Here is a 17472-nt window from a genome sequence, read left to right as displayed (position 1 = left end):
AGTGCAAATACATTAATACGTTCCTCATATAATAATGTTTCTAATAGCAACTTGTTTGAAAATAATCGGATATTAAGGAATAGGAAAGTAATTCCCGTAATGTACAGTAACATATGCATGGCTTTAAACAACAGTTTCCAGAGGTCCACCGTGAAAGTAAACATAATTGTTAGAATAAGTTGCATCGAGATTGATGTAAAAAATGGATTTTGCCTCAGAGTTTATATGGTGTAAGATATGAGCGCGCTGAAATGGCAATATATTTTGTAACACCAAACTGATACAACGAAGGAGATCTTCGACGGTTAGCGGAGGTAATACGGATGGAGTCGGTTGATTTGTTTTCGCAGCAGGTTTTAGTGGTACCGTCAGTTCTGGATGCTCAGGAGTTGGTGCTGGTTTAGTTTGTAGTGATAACTGTAGGTAGGATGAAGCCCACTGTAAGTGTTGCATTTCGGTGGTCCTTGGATATTGGGACACGCCTTGGTTTCGTGTAGCCCTGAGCAGTACCCGCCTTTAAAAGAATTTGAACAGTTAACGGTAGTATGATCATTGCAAACCTGACATTTTTCACAACGAATTGGTAACGGTCCTTGGGTTTTGGATGGTTCAGCTCTGTGGGTTTTCTTATAGGCGCTCCATATCGCAATAAGTAGTCAATAGTGTCCTGTCGCTTACAAAGAACGTGGATCATCTATTTAGGACCATTATTATTTCGAATGCGGGGACTTTTTTCGACTGATATCCCTTCTTGTGCTAGTTCCTCGTGTATTTCCGCATCTGTTAATTCGGGTGAGACACCTCTAATGACAACAGACAGAAAAGATGGTTGACGAGGTGTTGGAGGCTGCTTCGGGCACTTATCTGCCAATTTTGTGAGTTTAGCACTTTTCCCGAAAATTTCGTAGGAAACTTTATTCCGTATGGCAATTCTACAATTTGGATTTATGTCGACCAGGAAGAGCTTGTCCGTTTGTGTTGCCAGAGTCCGTCATCGTGGTGAAGTTGCCAGGGGCCGAAGCCCAAACGAAAATGAAAAAGAAAGAAAAGATTATGAAGGTAAATGAGGTCCAAAAAGCAAGTTGCCCTGCGAAAGTGAAAACTTCCTTCAACCTTCTAAGTGTCGTATATGTGCTATGCTCCCAAATGCGTAATACAACACTTGATCCTAGCTGGCACATTAATTAACACAAGAAACGTTAGGATCCTTGATTCAGTTAGACCACTTTAGCGTGTTACTTGTGTGTTAATTCAGCACCAAGCACATCGCCTTATCAGAAATAAATCGTTAATACCTGAGAGAATTGAAATTGATATTTATCGTTTAATATGAGAAAAGCTTTGCGAAATATATTTGGCACTTATGCCAAGAAACGAATAATGTTCTATGTTTTCAGTAACCGGTAACAATAATATTATTGTAAACCTGTGAATCGACTGGCAACAGTTACGTATACAACAGTTCTGCAATATTCTCTTCATGCGTCCTAAGACACAAGAATAACTAATAAAGAAAATAGATGGAAGCACTACTATCTGTGTAACTGTTCTTAGATGATTCACAGGTTTACAACAATATTCTTGTGACCGATTACAGAAAACATAGTATGTTATTAGCTACTTGACATAAATGCGAAATATATTTCGCAAAGCTTTATGTATACCGAACAATAAAAGCAATGCAAATACTCACAGCCAGTAACGAGGTATTTCTGATATTCTCTGCAGGCGATGTGCTTGGTCTTGAATTGCCACACAAGTAACGCGCTGAAATGGTAGTCATTTGGTCTTGATTCAACACTTCATATAATGCTGTGCTTGTTTTAATATATCTGGATTGTAATATGATAACATTATGACAGTGGTAGATGATATATACTGCATGTTGAAATAATGCTGCTAATTGGGACCATTTTGTAGACGGGACCTGAAAAATATATCTTTATACCATGCATCTGTCATAGGTATAGGCCTTAGCTAGATATAGAATGTATTATAAAATACATTTATCTTCTTTCCCAATCCTTGTCCAAAGAAATAAGTGGGTGTATGTGTAGATGATATCAGCCATCCGGTTTCGTCAGAAGCAGTACTTATTCACTTACTGCCCTTAATTCACAAAAGTGTTCTGTGTAACTCGCGTTCCTAGTTTAACACTTAATTTCAGAGTTGTGTGTGTCCTATGTCAGACTAGGACTAAAGGATAATATTTATGCAGAATTGTAAGGTTCTATGCCTTATATTTTCGAAGATCTGGCAAATACCAGACCAAATTTATGTTCCCGATTTTAAGAAATCACATTTCATAAAATCTCATACACATCCTAGAATCCAAGGAGTATATTTATATAAATGATAGGATTCTGCGAATAATAATTTTGGAGATTTGTTGAAATGCAAACGATATTCAAGTGCTCTCTTCCTATTTCGATGTTATATCGCAATAGCCTATACAGCCTAGGATACAGGAACAATTCAGTACAAAATTTGAGTATTCTATGCACAGTAGATTTGGAGACCTGTGAATACAAAAGAAAATACATAAAACAAAATAGTCTCTCTCTAACTTTAGGGATTGAATTCGAAAATTTGTGTTTCATGCACAAACTGCGATCCTAGCATAACGTTTTCACAAAATTCAGGGATTTACGCTTAATAGTTTCTATAAAATGGTGAATAGATAACCATCGAATGAGTCAATAGATTTATTCTTTTGTACATATATTTAATTTATAAAAACTGACATTCGGTTATAGATGTAACTACAGATCATAGTTTAAGCAAGTAAAATCATGAACTGTGCCATGAAATCCAGGGTTCTACCCACCACAAGTTCTTGTTTATATTTTCCCTTACATCACAAAAAATATATAAGTCAATGCATTCTAAGTGATCAAGCATGTGCCGTTCGACCATCTCCAAAAAATCAAATTTATTCATGAATATTTATCCCATATCAGGGTACTTAAAAACCACAATTGATTATCTTTTACAACATCCCATGGCGCCACAGGGGCTGGCGCCATTTTGCGTTTATTCGATTTTAGGAGTTTACGTTGTTTTGAATACCTCAGCATGTGTTTGTCCTAACAAATTGACAATTGGTGGACGCCTTCAACTCGTGCAGAGCTAAAACATGATTTTTGCCTAAAACCACTTGAAGGGATGAAATCAGTTTCTGCATTAGCAACATATTAGGAAAATGAAATTATGTTTGGGAAGAGGAAACAACTGACGTAGAGGTCTGAATTTGTGTGTGTATGTAGTACGGGGACATAAGTTAACACACAAAATTTACAGATCTATAGCTGCTCCCAAAGGCCTGAAAAAATCGTAAAGTTGGGAAATTATGCATATTTCACTGTCCAATATCTTGAATGGGTCTGGATAAAATAATCTGAAATTTTGGAAATAGTTAATCCTTTATTATGCCATAACACATAACAAAGCGCGTTTTGTGTTTTTGAGCAGAAGGGGGGCAGAGTACTAAGTAATGACGTCACACTCTAGGAGGTGTTTTGTTCATAAAATCTACTGGAAATTTGTCAGTGTTTATAGCGAGTAAGTGTTCTCTGACTTAAGAATGTAGATCAAAAGAAAGGACAACAGTCTCCTGCATGAGTTGACAGTTGAAACAAGAATAAACATTATTGAGTGTCATTGATATAGCAAGCAGCAAGAGCAAGGAATACTTACGTTTTTTTTTTTTTTTTTTTTTTTTTTTTTGTCAAGGATGCATTTTGACTTTCCTCGCCTTCTGCTGATAGCGGCATTCTTCACTAGTGCTGCTGAGGGTCTGATAAGACAATGTTACAACTAGAGGAAAGAAACAGCTTGAGAGCCTTGACTGGACTAACCATTCATCCTACTTTACTTTACTTCACAGTAACAAATTTAAAGTAGATTTTATGAACAAAACACCTTCTCGAGTATGGCATCATTTCTTAATACTTTGACCCCCTTCAGCTCAAAAACACAAAACTCGCTTTGTAGTGTGTTATGGTATACTAAGGGACTAACTATTTCCAAATTTTTAGATTTTTCTATCGAGGCCCATTGAAGATAATGGACAGTGAACTATGCTAAATTGGCACAATTTCCCAACTTTACGATTTTTTCAGACCTTTGGGAGCAGCTACAAGTCTGTAAATTTTTGTGTATTAACGTATGACCCCAGACTACGTGCACACATAAATTCAGACCTCTACATGAGTTGTTTCCTCTTCCAAAGCATGTTTTCAACGTTCATAAATGTTGGTACTGTACGCCCTTATTTCACCCTCTTCAAATGGTTTTAGGCAAACATGTTAAGAGATCAAAGTTTTAGCTGCACGAGTCGGAGACGTCCAGCAATTTTCAGTTTCTTAGAACAAAGTCATGCTGAGATATTCAAAAACCAAAAAATCGCAAAATGACGGCAGCCGTTGCGTTGCCATTTGATGTTGTAAAAAATAATTAATTGTGGCTTTTAAGTACCTTGATATAGGATGAACATTCATGAAAAAATTAGATTTTTTTAAAAGGTCCTGCGGCATTTTTTCCCTTGATCACTGTGCATGGATTGACCCATATATTATATGCTATTTATTTAAATAATTTGTTAAAACCATAAACGTATTTCAGCAGAAATAATGGTCTGAAAGTAAGAGGATCATAAATTCTGAGTGCCAAATAATCCTCATAACTTGTGCGCAAATATATAATAAACAAAACAACAGTGCTCTTTTAATGGTTGATCTAGTAAGTATTTTGTTATACTGTTTCATTAAGCAAAGTGCTATTCAAATTCCTTATTATAATAAGGAAAGCTCTCAGTATGTGAGTAAGACTAATTCCTAATAGGAAACAGTATCGTTCTATGCGCGCTGCATGACTGATTGATACGAGTAGATGGTACTATCGCTTAGGCAATTTGCATATTTAATACTATTCTACGATTTAATTGCAGCGTAAAAACTACATTGTTTCGGTTTACATTAAAGCATTGATAGTTGTGTATTTCTGCAGGGCTATGTTGTGAAAATTTAGATGAAACTTATTATTTCAAAATCGATAGTGCATATGGAAAACATGAACGTTGATCGCTTTGTATTATTAAGAAGGTTATCGTACTAAATGTAAAGCATGAAAGCATGTAATATATATATATATATATATATATATATATAGAGAGAGAGAGAGAGAGAGAGAGAGAGAGAGAGAGAGTAAGGGAAAATGTTAACTTAAATAGATGTTATTTTTTTATTTTTCAGATCAAACGATGGCGTGCCGATATTTCATTGAGGAACGAAGAAGTAAAATAGCTGTCTGGGTGCACGTTTGCGGTCCCCAAGCACCGAACAAGAAACCTTCAAGACCTGGAACAGACCAGAGAATGTGCCACTGACCATTTTTCAATGAGAATACTTTCAGCAAGACGGCGCTCCTGTCCTTCACAATTAGATGGTTCAGGATTACCTGAACGACACGTTCGGTAACGTTGGATTGGTACACTGAGAAAAAGGACTAGGATTTCCGTGTGGATATATCGTATTTACGCGGGTGCGCTCCTTAAGTAATGTAATTTCATGTATAGAAGTACAGCAGGTGGGAACACCATGCAAAGTCTGGAATTCGGTGTCGAACTAGACTCACTGTGATTGGATAATTTTATTCACATGATTGATTTCGTGTTAAAAACTATTACTCTCGTAAGGTAGGGAGTCACAGATTTAGAAAGAACCAAGAGGGGACACAAGTAGGAAGGTAGCAACAACATTATATACCTAAGTTACCACCGTCGGAATGGGTATGGCGTTAATTCTAGATTTGAAATGGTGGTTCCACAATACAAAATTTTCGCTGGACGGTGGTGTAGATCGTACTACTGATGAAACAACATTACTTAATGTGGTGACGCGCGTAACCTGGTAAAAACAGCGTTTACATGCCGACTGGATTATGCATTTTTCTCCGTGTAGAATTGGTCCTCTTTCATGGTCAGCACGTTCCCACGACCTGCCGTCTTGTGATTAAGCATTTAGGCTTTAACTTTCTATAAATTTTATAATTGAATATAGGCTTTAGATGAAACGGAATTTTGCGAAATGTTACTCCTAAGAGACGAGGAGCGTGCATTTTTTGTATTAACCACTTCTTCTTAACTATTAGATGAAGAACCTTGAAATTTTGCTTGTGTTCAAGATATGGATAACAGGGGAAATATAAACCCGAAGAAAAGTTGAGAATTTGAGTGTTTTATTCATTCCCAAAATATCCGATTACATTAAACGTAAAGTATTGATATTTTGTACAAATATTTTCCTTAGATGCTAGACAGTGGATGAGACGGGATATTTCAAGACAGAAATGGATTTGATTTATTTCGGAAGTCACAAGATCTCGAAATTATGAAGCGTAAAGCATTGCAATTTTGCATAGTTCTAAATATTCAACTAGGATTTTAGGCTGTAAATAAGAACGAATTTCACTAAATGTGTCCCTTAAGCTGGAAAGGTTACTTTTAATTTTTTAACCCGCTTCCACACCCGCAACTGTTAGGCTTAGAACCTTGAAATTTTATATTTTTATTTCTCATTGTATCTTAGTCTGTAAATAAGACTGGATATTTAAACATGACAGTGAGGTTGGAAAAGGGATTTTATTTCTTCCTCCCCATCTCCGACATTATTTCCATAGGTGTTTGATATTTTATAAACCTTCTTAAAGTATACTGGTTGGTGAAAAGACTGCAATTTAATGTTAAAGTTCTCTGGGAGGGTTTAAATGTTTTTAAGCGTTCAGTACATCCCTAAAACTATTACTGTAGAATCTTCATATTTTGTAGGAATAGCATCCATTGACTACAAACTGAGAATGATACGATGTTTTAATAAATGCAACCCATACAGGCTAGGGGAGAATACTTGAATTAATTTTTGCGTTTCCCGGAACTCCGAAACTGTTAAATATATGGACTTGATTATTTCACAAGTGTCCTTCGTAGACCCAGGGTTGGGAAGAAGACACTTTTGCAAAATCTGACGTCTCCATGGAGGGGAAAGAGAAAGGTATGAACCGATCTCACTTAAACTGATCTCCGAATCTATTACAGGTAGAACTAAACATTTTTACTTCCAAACGTTGTCGATGAGCCCTAGGATAATGATAAGTATGAGTTTTATTAGATGCACATTCTACTGGAAAATAAAGCAATGGTCGTTTTATTCGGTCTTTACCTGAACTCTGGTTTAGGAACTTGAAATGTTTTACAAATATTATTCTTTAACTCTAGGCTAACCACTATAGAGAGTTTTATGTAAAGCCTTCCCCAAGACAGTCTTGAAGGATTTTTTGTCACTTAATACACCATTGAAACAATTGGAAATAGAAACTTGAAATGTTAAATATTAGGCTAAGGATTATGCAAATGTTAACGAAATACGAACATTTAAACAAGGAACAGGTTTGAAGCTTTTCCCTCACTGATAAACGAATATTATAGTGAATTTGGCATACGTAAATTAAATTTTGCAGTAATATAGCACTTGTCTTGACCACGGATAAGACGGGATTTTTCGAAACTACTTCTTAGGAGTATAGAAAATGAGTTGAAACATATTCATACTCCAAGAATTGAATGTAAACGATTATTCTGTATACATTTTAAACTGTAATACAAGGTTCATATTACTTCCACTTCGAAGGATATATAGGTTGATTAAAAGCTTCTCTATTGCAACTATTATATTAAATTTCTCTTGAAGCTCTTAGCGTACAGCCATGAAATGCATTTACGTGTACTTGATGTACATAATAAGAATATCTCATGTGAGATCACTTGGCTGAGTTTGGAACCTACGAAAAGGCATTTGATAAAAAAAGCTATATATAAGTTACTATTAAAAATTTACATAACTCAAGTGAAATCAGATTTGTAGCAAAAGTAGTTTAAACTAAAAAAACGTGTGTATATATATATTTTTTCAATATATTCTATAGAACTTGATTATCCAAGATGAAACACTGGCATTTCGCTAGTTAGTTATATAAAACCCACAGGAATTTATTGCACATCAAGCAAAAAATAATTTAGTAACTAATCAACATGAAATACAGACTGCTATTATTCTTCGCCTGTAGGAAAATCCAATAAGTTAACATCAACCCACGTAAACCATACCGCTATAACCAGATATCAATTTTTGATACATTTACATTTGAACATAGCGCAAACTTAAAAATAAACAAATAAACAATTAATTAAGCATGATTTAATTCTATCACACAAAGCAAGCCGAAAGCTTCTGGTAAACAGCTAGTGCGAATAAAGTTCAATATCTGATATTGCCTCTCTGTCTTCAACAAAAGCACCCGAAAGTTTTCTTTGCAAGTTACAAAATCTTAGTAATTAAATGTTTCAGTAGCTTTAATTGATAATCAATTATTAAACGGCTGATTAGTTTTTGTAGTAAAAATAAATTTGCTTCTAACATAACTAATTCTCTTCAGATTTGTTACTGTTTGGGTTGTCTATGCGCGCAGACAATTTTTGGTTTAAAATTCCTGGGTTTGTATCTGGAATGTGTAATAATCTTCTTTCTTCAATATTCCGTTTATCTCTCCACGGTTTGTTTTATTTATTGTTTTAATCTATTATTTTCCATAATATTTTGCAATTTTTTTGTTATTTCTTGTATTGTTTTTACTTGTACCCCACTTTGTTGCAACTAGTGGGAAAGTCAGCATCGAGGCTACTTTTCCTAATCAAGATCAGCACGACTAACTTAAATATAACATAAAACCCAACATATTAAGATATAAAAAGTTACTGCTGCAAAAGAGGAGGTAAATATCTAAAAGAAAAATAAAATTATAAATATATGAGAATAACAAATACATAAAATTAAAAACAATAAATACTAACAATAGTAACAATAATGAAAATGTGACAATAACAATTAAAAATAAAACAGTAATCAACGTTTGAGGCGAACCTTTCGCGTGAGTCAATTAGTATCCACTCAGTATCCGTTAGATCGTCTTCCACCATAACAAATTTTAAGAAAACTGAAAATGGCTTACGAACAGGTGGAGATGTTGTTAGGAAACAATCAGATCATAAGTCGCCGTACATTTTGCCTAACTTTTTGTCCGAGCATGTAAAATGAGCAGCGGAAAAATGCAGTTTGCAGAAGACAAACTCAAACAGAAACACATAGGATTTGATGAGTGCGCTAGTTGATACGACAAGGGTCGAAATTTCTGGACTTTTGTCGAAAAGAAGACCTGTTTGGATGGAAACGTCGGACGTCTGAGTTGCCACAATCTTACAAGAGGTAGCCGTAACAGTAGCAAAGGATATTGACAGATAGAAAGGGATAGATTGTTCTTTTAAAAGACGCTTCGCACCAGCAGCAGAGATCTTCTTAACAATCATTAGCTCTCCGATACGTTTCTCACTTTGGAAGGCTAGACTATCTCGAGAACAAGAATACTTACCCCTGCAGTTGACACAAAGGGCTTGGTCCTGGCACAAGGTTCCGTACCATAACTAACTTGGTTACAATTCGCACAAAGAGCAACACTCGCACTACACGATGTGATGGTGTGCCCGAAATATTAATATTTGAAACAGCCAAGGGACTGGGAATATACGGACGTACCTTAAGTCGGTAACAACCAGCCTTCACGTAGTTCGGAAAGGCAGGCAAACTAACAGTAAGAATTAATTACTCAGTAGCGATGAATTTACGTAGCTTCTTACTTTTGATGCGAGTTACATCTCGAGCATGTCAGTCAATCAGTTTCAATGCAATTTCCATCACGGTGCCATTTACAAGGTTCCAATAAGATATCACACCCCCAGAGACGTTCAATAGACGATGGGGTTCTACCAATACGTTTATTGATCCAATGGTAGTCTGTTTAAGTAGCTTCGTAGTTTGCTTCTCATCGACCGTCTCCACCAAAAAGCATCATATCGCAATCTCTTGATGACTTTAACCTGTTCTCCGTTATAAGTAATAACTTTGTTAATGTTGATGGGGGACACACCCTTAATAGCTGTCGGACGATTTGCTTCAGGATTGGCACTATCAACAACTTTATTCAAAAATGCAAAATATAGGACAACAAGCATCGCCATATTTGTCTTTTCTAGACTATTTGAAACTCTCTCATTTTCATTTGGTTTGGACCTTTTAAGAGAGAGTGAGCGCGGATCCAATGTTAATTCAGTGAGCGTATATGATCATATATATTAAATATTAACTACCAAAGGGTTATCTTAAGATGGTCCTGATGCCTCTAAGTTATACATATACAATGTCATTTTGAAATCTCAAATATTTCCTGACAAATAAAAATTTTGTAAAATTTGGCCAGTTCACAAATCAGGAAACCATGATGATATTGAGAACAACAGTAACTTCAGTACCTATATCATTGACTTCAGTACTACCTAAAATATTAAGCATATTATATAGAAAATAATTTATAATCGTGTTAAATCATATATAGGACTGGATTTAGAGGGGTGAACTCATGCAGTGCAACCTAAATTCGTTGTAAATATAAACTGCCTAAAATAAGAAGCTAGCAGTGAAAATATCATCATCTTCATAAGGATTCTGTAGGATACACGTATCCATCATATTCCAAGTGTAAATGATTAAAGAAACACCTTATCTAGAGCAGCAAGCTAATTAAATACTTAACGTATACATATACATAGTTCAGTTGGTAAATCGTTGACTTTGTATTCGGAAAGTCGTGAGTTGGATTCCAAATACCAGACACTGAACATTTTCTGGGAATTTTCCCATTCATACCAGAGATGCCTAAAAGCATTAAAAATTCAAATGCATTAGTAGTTATTGAAGTACCTTCATCAGAAAATTCTGGATCTGGCCCTATATATCGAATCAAGGCATTAGAAATTTGATAGTATGTTGCAATTAATCATATCCTGGGTAACAGTTCGAAAATAGTATGTTTGTTATTCATAAAGAAATTCAATATAATACGAAGTTTTACCTAGTGTTTTACAAGGTTCCAATCTGGTACCATTGCTTTTTATGTTATTTATGAATTTTTGACACAAAGTATTATGACATCGCATTGTTGTTTATATACCTAGGTATGACTTTTAATTATATAAAGATGTTAATAAAATTAATAGTGCTTTAAAGTTGCAGACTGACTTAGATGACTCTCCCAGATGGAACTTAGATAATAAAGTATCTTGAACGTAAGAAAATACCATTCTCTAGGGAGCAAGTTACAAAAAAAAGAATAAAAGAGAGAGATAACAGAATGAACAATAATGTACTCAGAATAGTGGTTAAACCAAAAGAGTTAAATGTGGAAACAATTTGTAGTCTTATATTGAAAATTTGCATTTATAATAAAAGATACAGTTGATTCAAGTAACATATGTAACATATACACAGTATCTAGTATCTAAAACACTTTAGTGAGAAGTAAATCAGAATATATGTATAGCTTGGATACTAGGGTGTACCGAAAAAAACTTTTTTTTCGAAATGTTAAGGTGGGTAGTGCGGAAAAGTGGCCATTTGTGACCAGAAAGACGCCAGATTTTTTTCAGATTTTTTGGAGGTCGTTTAGGTGGCGCGCATCGACTTTGGTTTTGGTTATGCAACCACGCACAACAATTTAACAAAATTCTTAATAATTGATTATTTTATGTAATTATTTGTAGGTTAAAGTACTTTCTCATTTGTTTCTGGAAAATATATTAAATTTGTGCCTCAAGGGGGGATCCTATGTTATTTACGTATTATTTTTGGCTAGAAAAGTGATTTTCGGCTAAAATTCCTTTCTTTCTATGGATTTTTTTCTAATTTCTTTTCAGTTTGAATTTTTTCGATAGTTTCTCGATATAAAACACTAAAACTCGGTTTTTCAGCGTTCAAATTTATTACCGTTTCTCAGTCTCTGTCCAGCTCTTCGCTTATTTTCATTGCTAATTGTGCTATGAAAATAAGCAAGAGCTCACCACGAGGAGGTAGCTGGACTGCGAGCTCCACCCACTCCAAATTATCATAGTAAACAGAAGTTTACTAAGAGGCTAGCCAGGATTTTCTTTTAGTTTTCTCCTTTACCTTTATAGTCACTTTTTGTTTGAAATGTCGGCATATGTTCTCTAGTTTTAAATTTTGCTTTGATGTAGCCCTCACGTGCGCTGGCGCCGAAAACGGAAGAAGCAGCCTCTGTAACAATTTTCACAAGTCACCCTACACCTTGGGTGTGACAGGGGAAGTCTTGAAATTCTACTATTTTTTTTAATGTATTCATCTACTTCTTCATTTGTCATCTTCTTGGTCAGTGGAGGCTCGTGGAGGGAGCATGAAGCCCAATCAATCATCTCATAGTATTGCTCTGCATTAAAATTGATGACTGGTACAACAAAAGTTAGTATTCTCTTGCCTTTTGTCAATCCTCTTGCTTTCTTAATTCTTCTCCAGCCAAGACTTCTGATGTCTGGATTTTGATCCGTTACTAAAGCCAGCAGAAGATTTTCAGGGTGAGCAAAAAATGCATTTTGTTGAATGACCCTATCAGTCAGATTTCTCAAGTGGTCTGGAAGAAATCGGGACAAGTGGATCATATTCCAGAGGTGTCGGGCTCTGTCAGTTATCAATGGTTTCTTCTTGATCTCAAACCACACCTGTGCGTACACGTTCATTGCACTTTGTACTTTGCAAGAAGCACACCCCACCCCTCTGAACAGCTGCAACTTCTGGTGTGGTTTGAGATCAAGAAGAAACCATTGATAACTGACGGAGCCCGACACCTCTGGAATATGATCCACTTGTCCCGATTTCTTCCAGACCACTTGAGAAATCTGACTGATAGGGTCATTCAACAAAATGCATTTTTTGCTCACCCTGAAAATCTTCTGCTGGCTTTAGTAACGGATCAAAATCCAGACATCAGAAGTCTTGGCTGGAGAAGAATTAAGAAAGCAAGAGGATTGACAAAAGGCAAGAGAATACGAACTTTTGTTGTACCAGTCATCAATTTTAATGCAGAGCAATACTATGAGATGATTGATTGGGCTTCATGCTCCCTCCACGAGCCTCCGCTGACCAAGAAGATGACAAATGAAGAAGTAGATGAATACATTAAAAAAAAAATAGTAGAATTTCAAGACTTCCCTTGTCACACCCAAGGTGTAGGGCGACTTGTGAAAATTGTTACAGAGGCTGCTTCTTCCGTTTCCGGCGCCACCGCACGTGAGGGCTACATCAAAGCAAAATTTAAATCTAGAGGACATATGCCGACATTTCAAACAAAAAGTGACTATAAAGGTAAAGGAGAAAACTAAAAGAAAATCCTGGCTAGCCTCTTAGTAAACTTCTGTTTACTATGATAATTTGGAGTGGGTGGAGCTCGCAGTCCAGCTACCTCCTCGTGGTGAGCTCTTGCTTATTTTCATAGCACAATTAGCAATGAAAATAAGCGAAGAGCTGGACAGAGACTGAGAAACGGTAATAAATTTGAACGCTGAAAAACCGTGTTTTAGTGTTTTATATCGAGAAACTATCGAAAAAATTCAAACTGAAAAGAAATTAGAAAAAATCCATAGAAAGAAAGGAATTTTAGCCGAAAATCACTTTTCTAGCCAAAAATAATACGTAAATAACATAGGATCCCCCCTTGAGGCACAAATTTAATATATTTTCCAGAAACAAATGAGAAAGTACTTTAACCTACAAATAATTACATAAAATAATCAATTATTAAGAATTTTGTGAAATTGTTGTGCGTGGTTGCATAACGAAAACTTCAAAGTCGATGCGCGCCACCTAAACGACCTCCAAAAAATCTGAAAAAAATCTGGCGTCTTTCTGGTCACAAATGGCCACTTTTCCGCACTACCCACCTTAACATTTGGAAAAAAAGTACACCCTATTGGACACCCAGCTATCAATATTGTATGACAAGAACTAAACTGGCACTACATATTTTTTATGATATATCTTCCATAGAAAAGATATCATCGGATGAAAGAAGAAGTATGAAAATATTTTAACTAAACTCTAGAATGATGGTTTACAGGATAGAAGGAAATAAATATATCACACGTTTCTACAAAATAATTAGTGAAGTTGTTGACAGTCAGAAACTCTTAAATTCATATGTTAATATCAGAAAACACAGTCCGCTAGTACTACTCCCTTCTCGCTATTGGAAATCTAATACTCTTCTAATCCACAACTCTACAATCATAAGAATTATTAAAAATCATAGCCCATTAATAGGAAACTCCTATGATGTCGGCTTTGCGACAAATTGAACATTATACAAACACATTTAGAAAAAAAAAATAACAAATGAGAGAGTATTTTTGTAAATAATATTGAATTAATGATTTGCAATGAAGGTTGTATATTTTGCAAGTCTATTACTTACAACAGTGGTTCAAAATAAATATTAACAGTTATACAGATATAGTTATGGTTAGTACTTTAATCATGTGTTATTAACATATATCAAAACGTTGTATTTATTTGTTATGGTATAATGCTGGAATATATATATATATATATATAGAGAGAGAGAGAGAGAGAGAGAAAGAAAGAGCCTTGTTTCACTTTTATGTATATTTCTTCATATGTTTTCCGTTTTCATTTCATTGTTAAATTTTAGTGTGTAGCACTAATGTTAAATTTAATTGTACCGTATGTCTTACTGTAAAGGGAGCAATAATGCGGTAATAAGTTATAATGATAAGCAATAAATAATATATATATATATATATATATATATATATATATATATATATCGATAAATAAGCTTTATGATTTCATTTATGTATATTTGGAGATAGCCTAATTATGTACTGATAACAATTATTTAATTAGTTGTAATGACAGGCAAAATTAAATGTACTTTTAAAATGTTAGGAAAACAATAGTAAACGTTTGTCTACAATATTTGCCTTTGTTTCAACGTTGTTGTGAATTGGTTTCTACTGAATAAAATTCGACCTCTCTTCTCTCTAAGAGCGATCCAGTTTTTGTCGAACAAAGCAGGCATAAATTATCCTGCCAAACCCTGTGGTTTCAAGATAAGAAGTAACGTCATGTGAAACAGAAAGGGGAGATTCCATTTATTTCATTTCTTCCCTATCTCCTTAGTTTCATTCATTCTTTCTTCAGTTTATATCTTACTTTCGGGTAGGAAAAACGATGAAAAATTATGTAGAAGGGAAGACTGTTTGCTCATGGTTGCTTTTTCTAACTGAAATTTATGCTAATACGAACAGTTTGCTTTTGTAATAATTTTAATATTAGTGCCTCACAGAAGGTTTCAACAGGGAAAAGGATGAATAACATTTTACTATGATATTGACAAAGTTACTCTGTTAGACGTTGATAAACAACTGAATAATTGGAGACAATCAAGTCAAGTGATAAAATATTATAATCAATTGTTCTCGGAAATTGTTATTAGTTATTAAGCACTTGGTATTGACGGTAAACGCAATTTGTAGCTGATGAAAAATAACTAAACTTGATGCTTATGTACTAGTATTTGTTCTAAACTGCAACTTTTAGAAACATATCGAGTGAAGATATTAAATTAATCAACTTTCGTTTTGTAATTTTTGATAATAAATGCAATAATGCAACAACTTATATTCACAATTGTTACATATTACAGTTGAAAAGAAGTTACAATATGATGAACAAACGGTATATCATATAAAATCAGAATGTTTTTATAATTGTATATTTAATGGAACCTTTTCATTATTACAATTTTCTCAACGCATGAATGAAGACTATGAAGATCAAGATAGACGAAACTGAAAAATATTATCTTCAATTTCAATATTAGTAATGTAAATATATGAATGCATTCTGCAATATGGAACATTTGCTCTATTGAGAAAGTGTTATTATGAACTTTAAAAAATATAAAAATTATTTTATATTATAACATATATTTGGCAAAATCAGAGAATTTTCTCTTCGGCAAGTAAGTATGCCATTCTTTGAGATCCGAGAACCGTTTCTGGCAGAAAGATAGAGGAAGCAGATAGAGGAAAGATAGATGATTTGGGTTCCATTCTTTTCTTTGTGTAGATCGACTATACACAAATTACGCTGAAAACCAGGAAGTGCAACAAAATGCTAAGACGTTCTTTTGTATCTTTGTATTTTGGCTATTAAAAAGTACCCAACATGAACCCTAAAGTGTTGAGAAGAGCACAAAATAAACACTTGTCTCCAGTTTACCGATTCCTGTTTTCTATTCAAATGTATGTGATTTTACTCCGGAGAACGTAGAGTTCAAAAATAAGTTAATAACTCACGCAATCTTCAAATAAAATTTCAACTTATAGGAAACCAAAAATAATTTAATTGTATTTTATAAATATTAAGTTAAAGAATATTTAACTTAACATAGAAACGGCTGAACTATTGGAAATTAGTTTTGCAACGTAACAAGACTGTTCATGAGACGGGTTTTTATCAAGTTACTTTCATTTAACAGAATGGTGCAAATCAGTTGCTTTCTGATTCATTCACTTTTTTCACTACATCAACGTATCAGACGACTACGAAACAATAGATATTTTCTGTAATCTACTACTTTTATTGTGAAACAGGCTGAGGAATAGGAATCAATTTTGTCAAAATGCATGGCAAGATTGGTTTATACCAAAGAAATATGTTAAGGTTATTCGGCCGAGAAGTTTAGCATTCATTGCCGCACATAGCTGTATATATTTTAGTTATAATGAGCTTCATCCTCACGTACTAAAGCAGTTGTCATAATTTGCGTTTAGTGGTTTCGATTGCACGAGCTACAAACATATAGTTTAAAAGACTTAAATAATTTCGAGAATGGATGATATGTTATGAAGAGTAAAATAGATAAACACATTCCAACATCTTATGATAACTTAGTTCGAAGCGTTAAGCTAATATAGTTCACTGATATCATCTCATGTTATTTTAATGGCCTGACTCAGTATTTCTAAACGGATTTTAAGATGTACAAAAGAAAAAAAGGAGTTGTGTTTCAAATATGCTGTTTGTGAGTGTTCATACACTGCAATTCAAAACTTATACGCAAGTATCAACATTTGCTCCTATTGAAATTGGTTCTATAAAACGCTGAAACTGATTCTTGTAGGATAACTTCAAAGGTTTGGCAAGGAGTGTACTCTTTTCTTACAAAAGTAATGAAATTAACTTTTTCTTTCATACATTTGTTTCATATATATAAGTTTTCTTTCATATATGTAAGTTTATCATATGCCTACATATAAACTGTAAATTCCACCTACATGCAAACCTGAGATAGCTCCGTTACCTAATTACAACTGTTCGGTTTATACTGTTGTTAAGATAAATTATCATAAACTCAATAAAACACAAATAATTATTTTCATCATTTGTGTGATAACTTTCCCACGACTACACCACCCCATATTTAAATTAAATATAA

The sequence above is a fragment of the Thermobia domestica genome, chromosome 3 (assembly GCF_964235325.1).
Source record: "Thermobia domestica chromosome 3, izTheDome1.hap1.1, whole genome shotgun sequence".
NCBI classification, from domain to species: Eukaryota; Metazoa; Arthropoda; class Insecta; order Zygentoma; family Lepismatidae; genus Thermobia; species Thermobia domestica.
Note: the sequence above shows the minus strand (reverse complement) of the source record.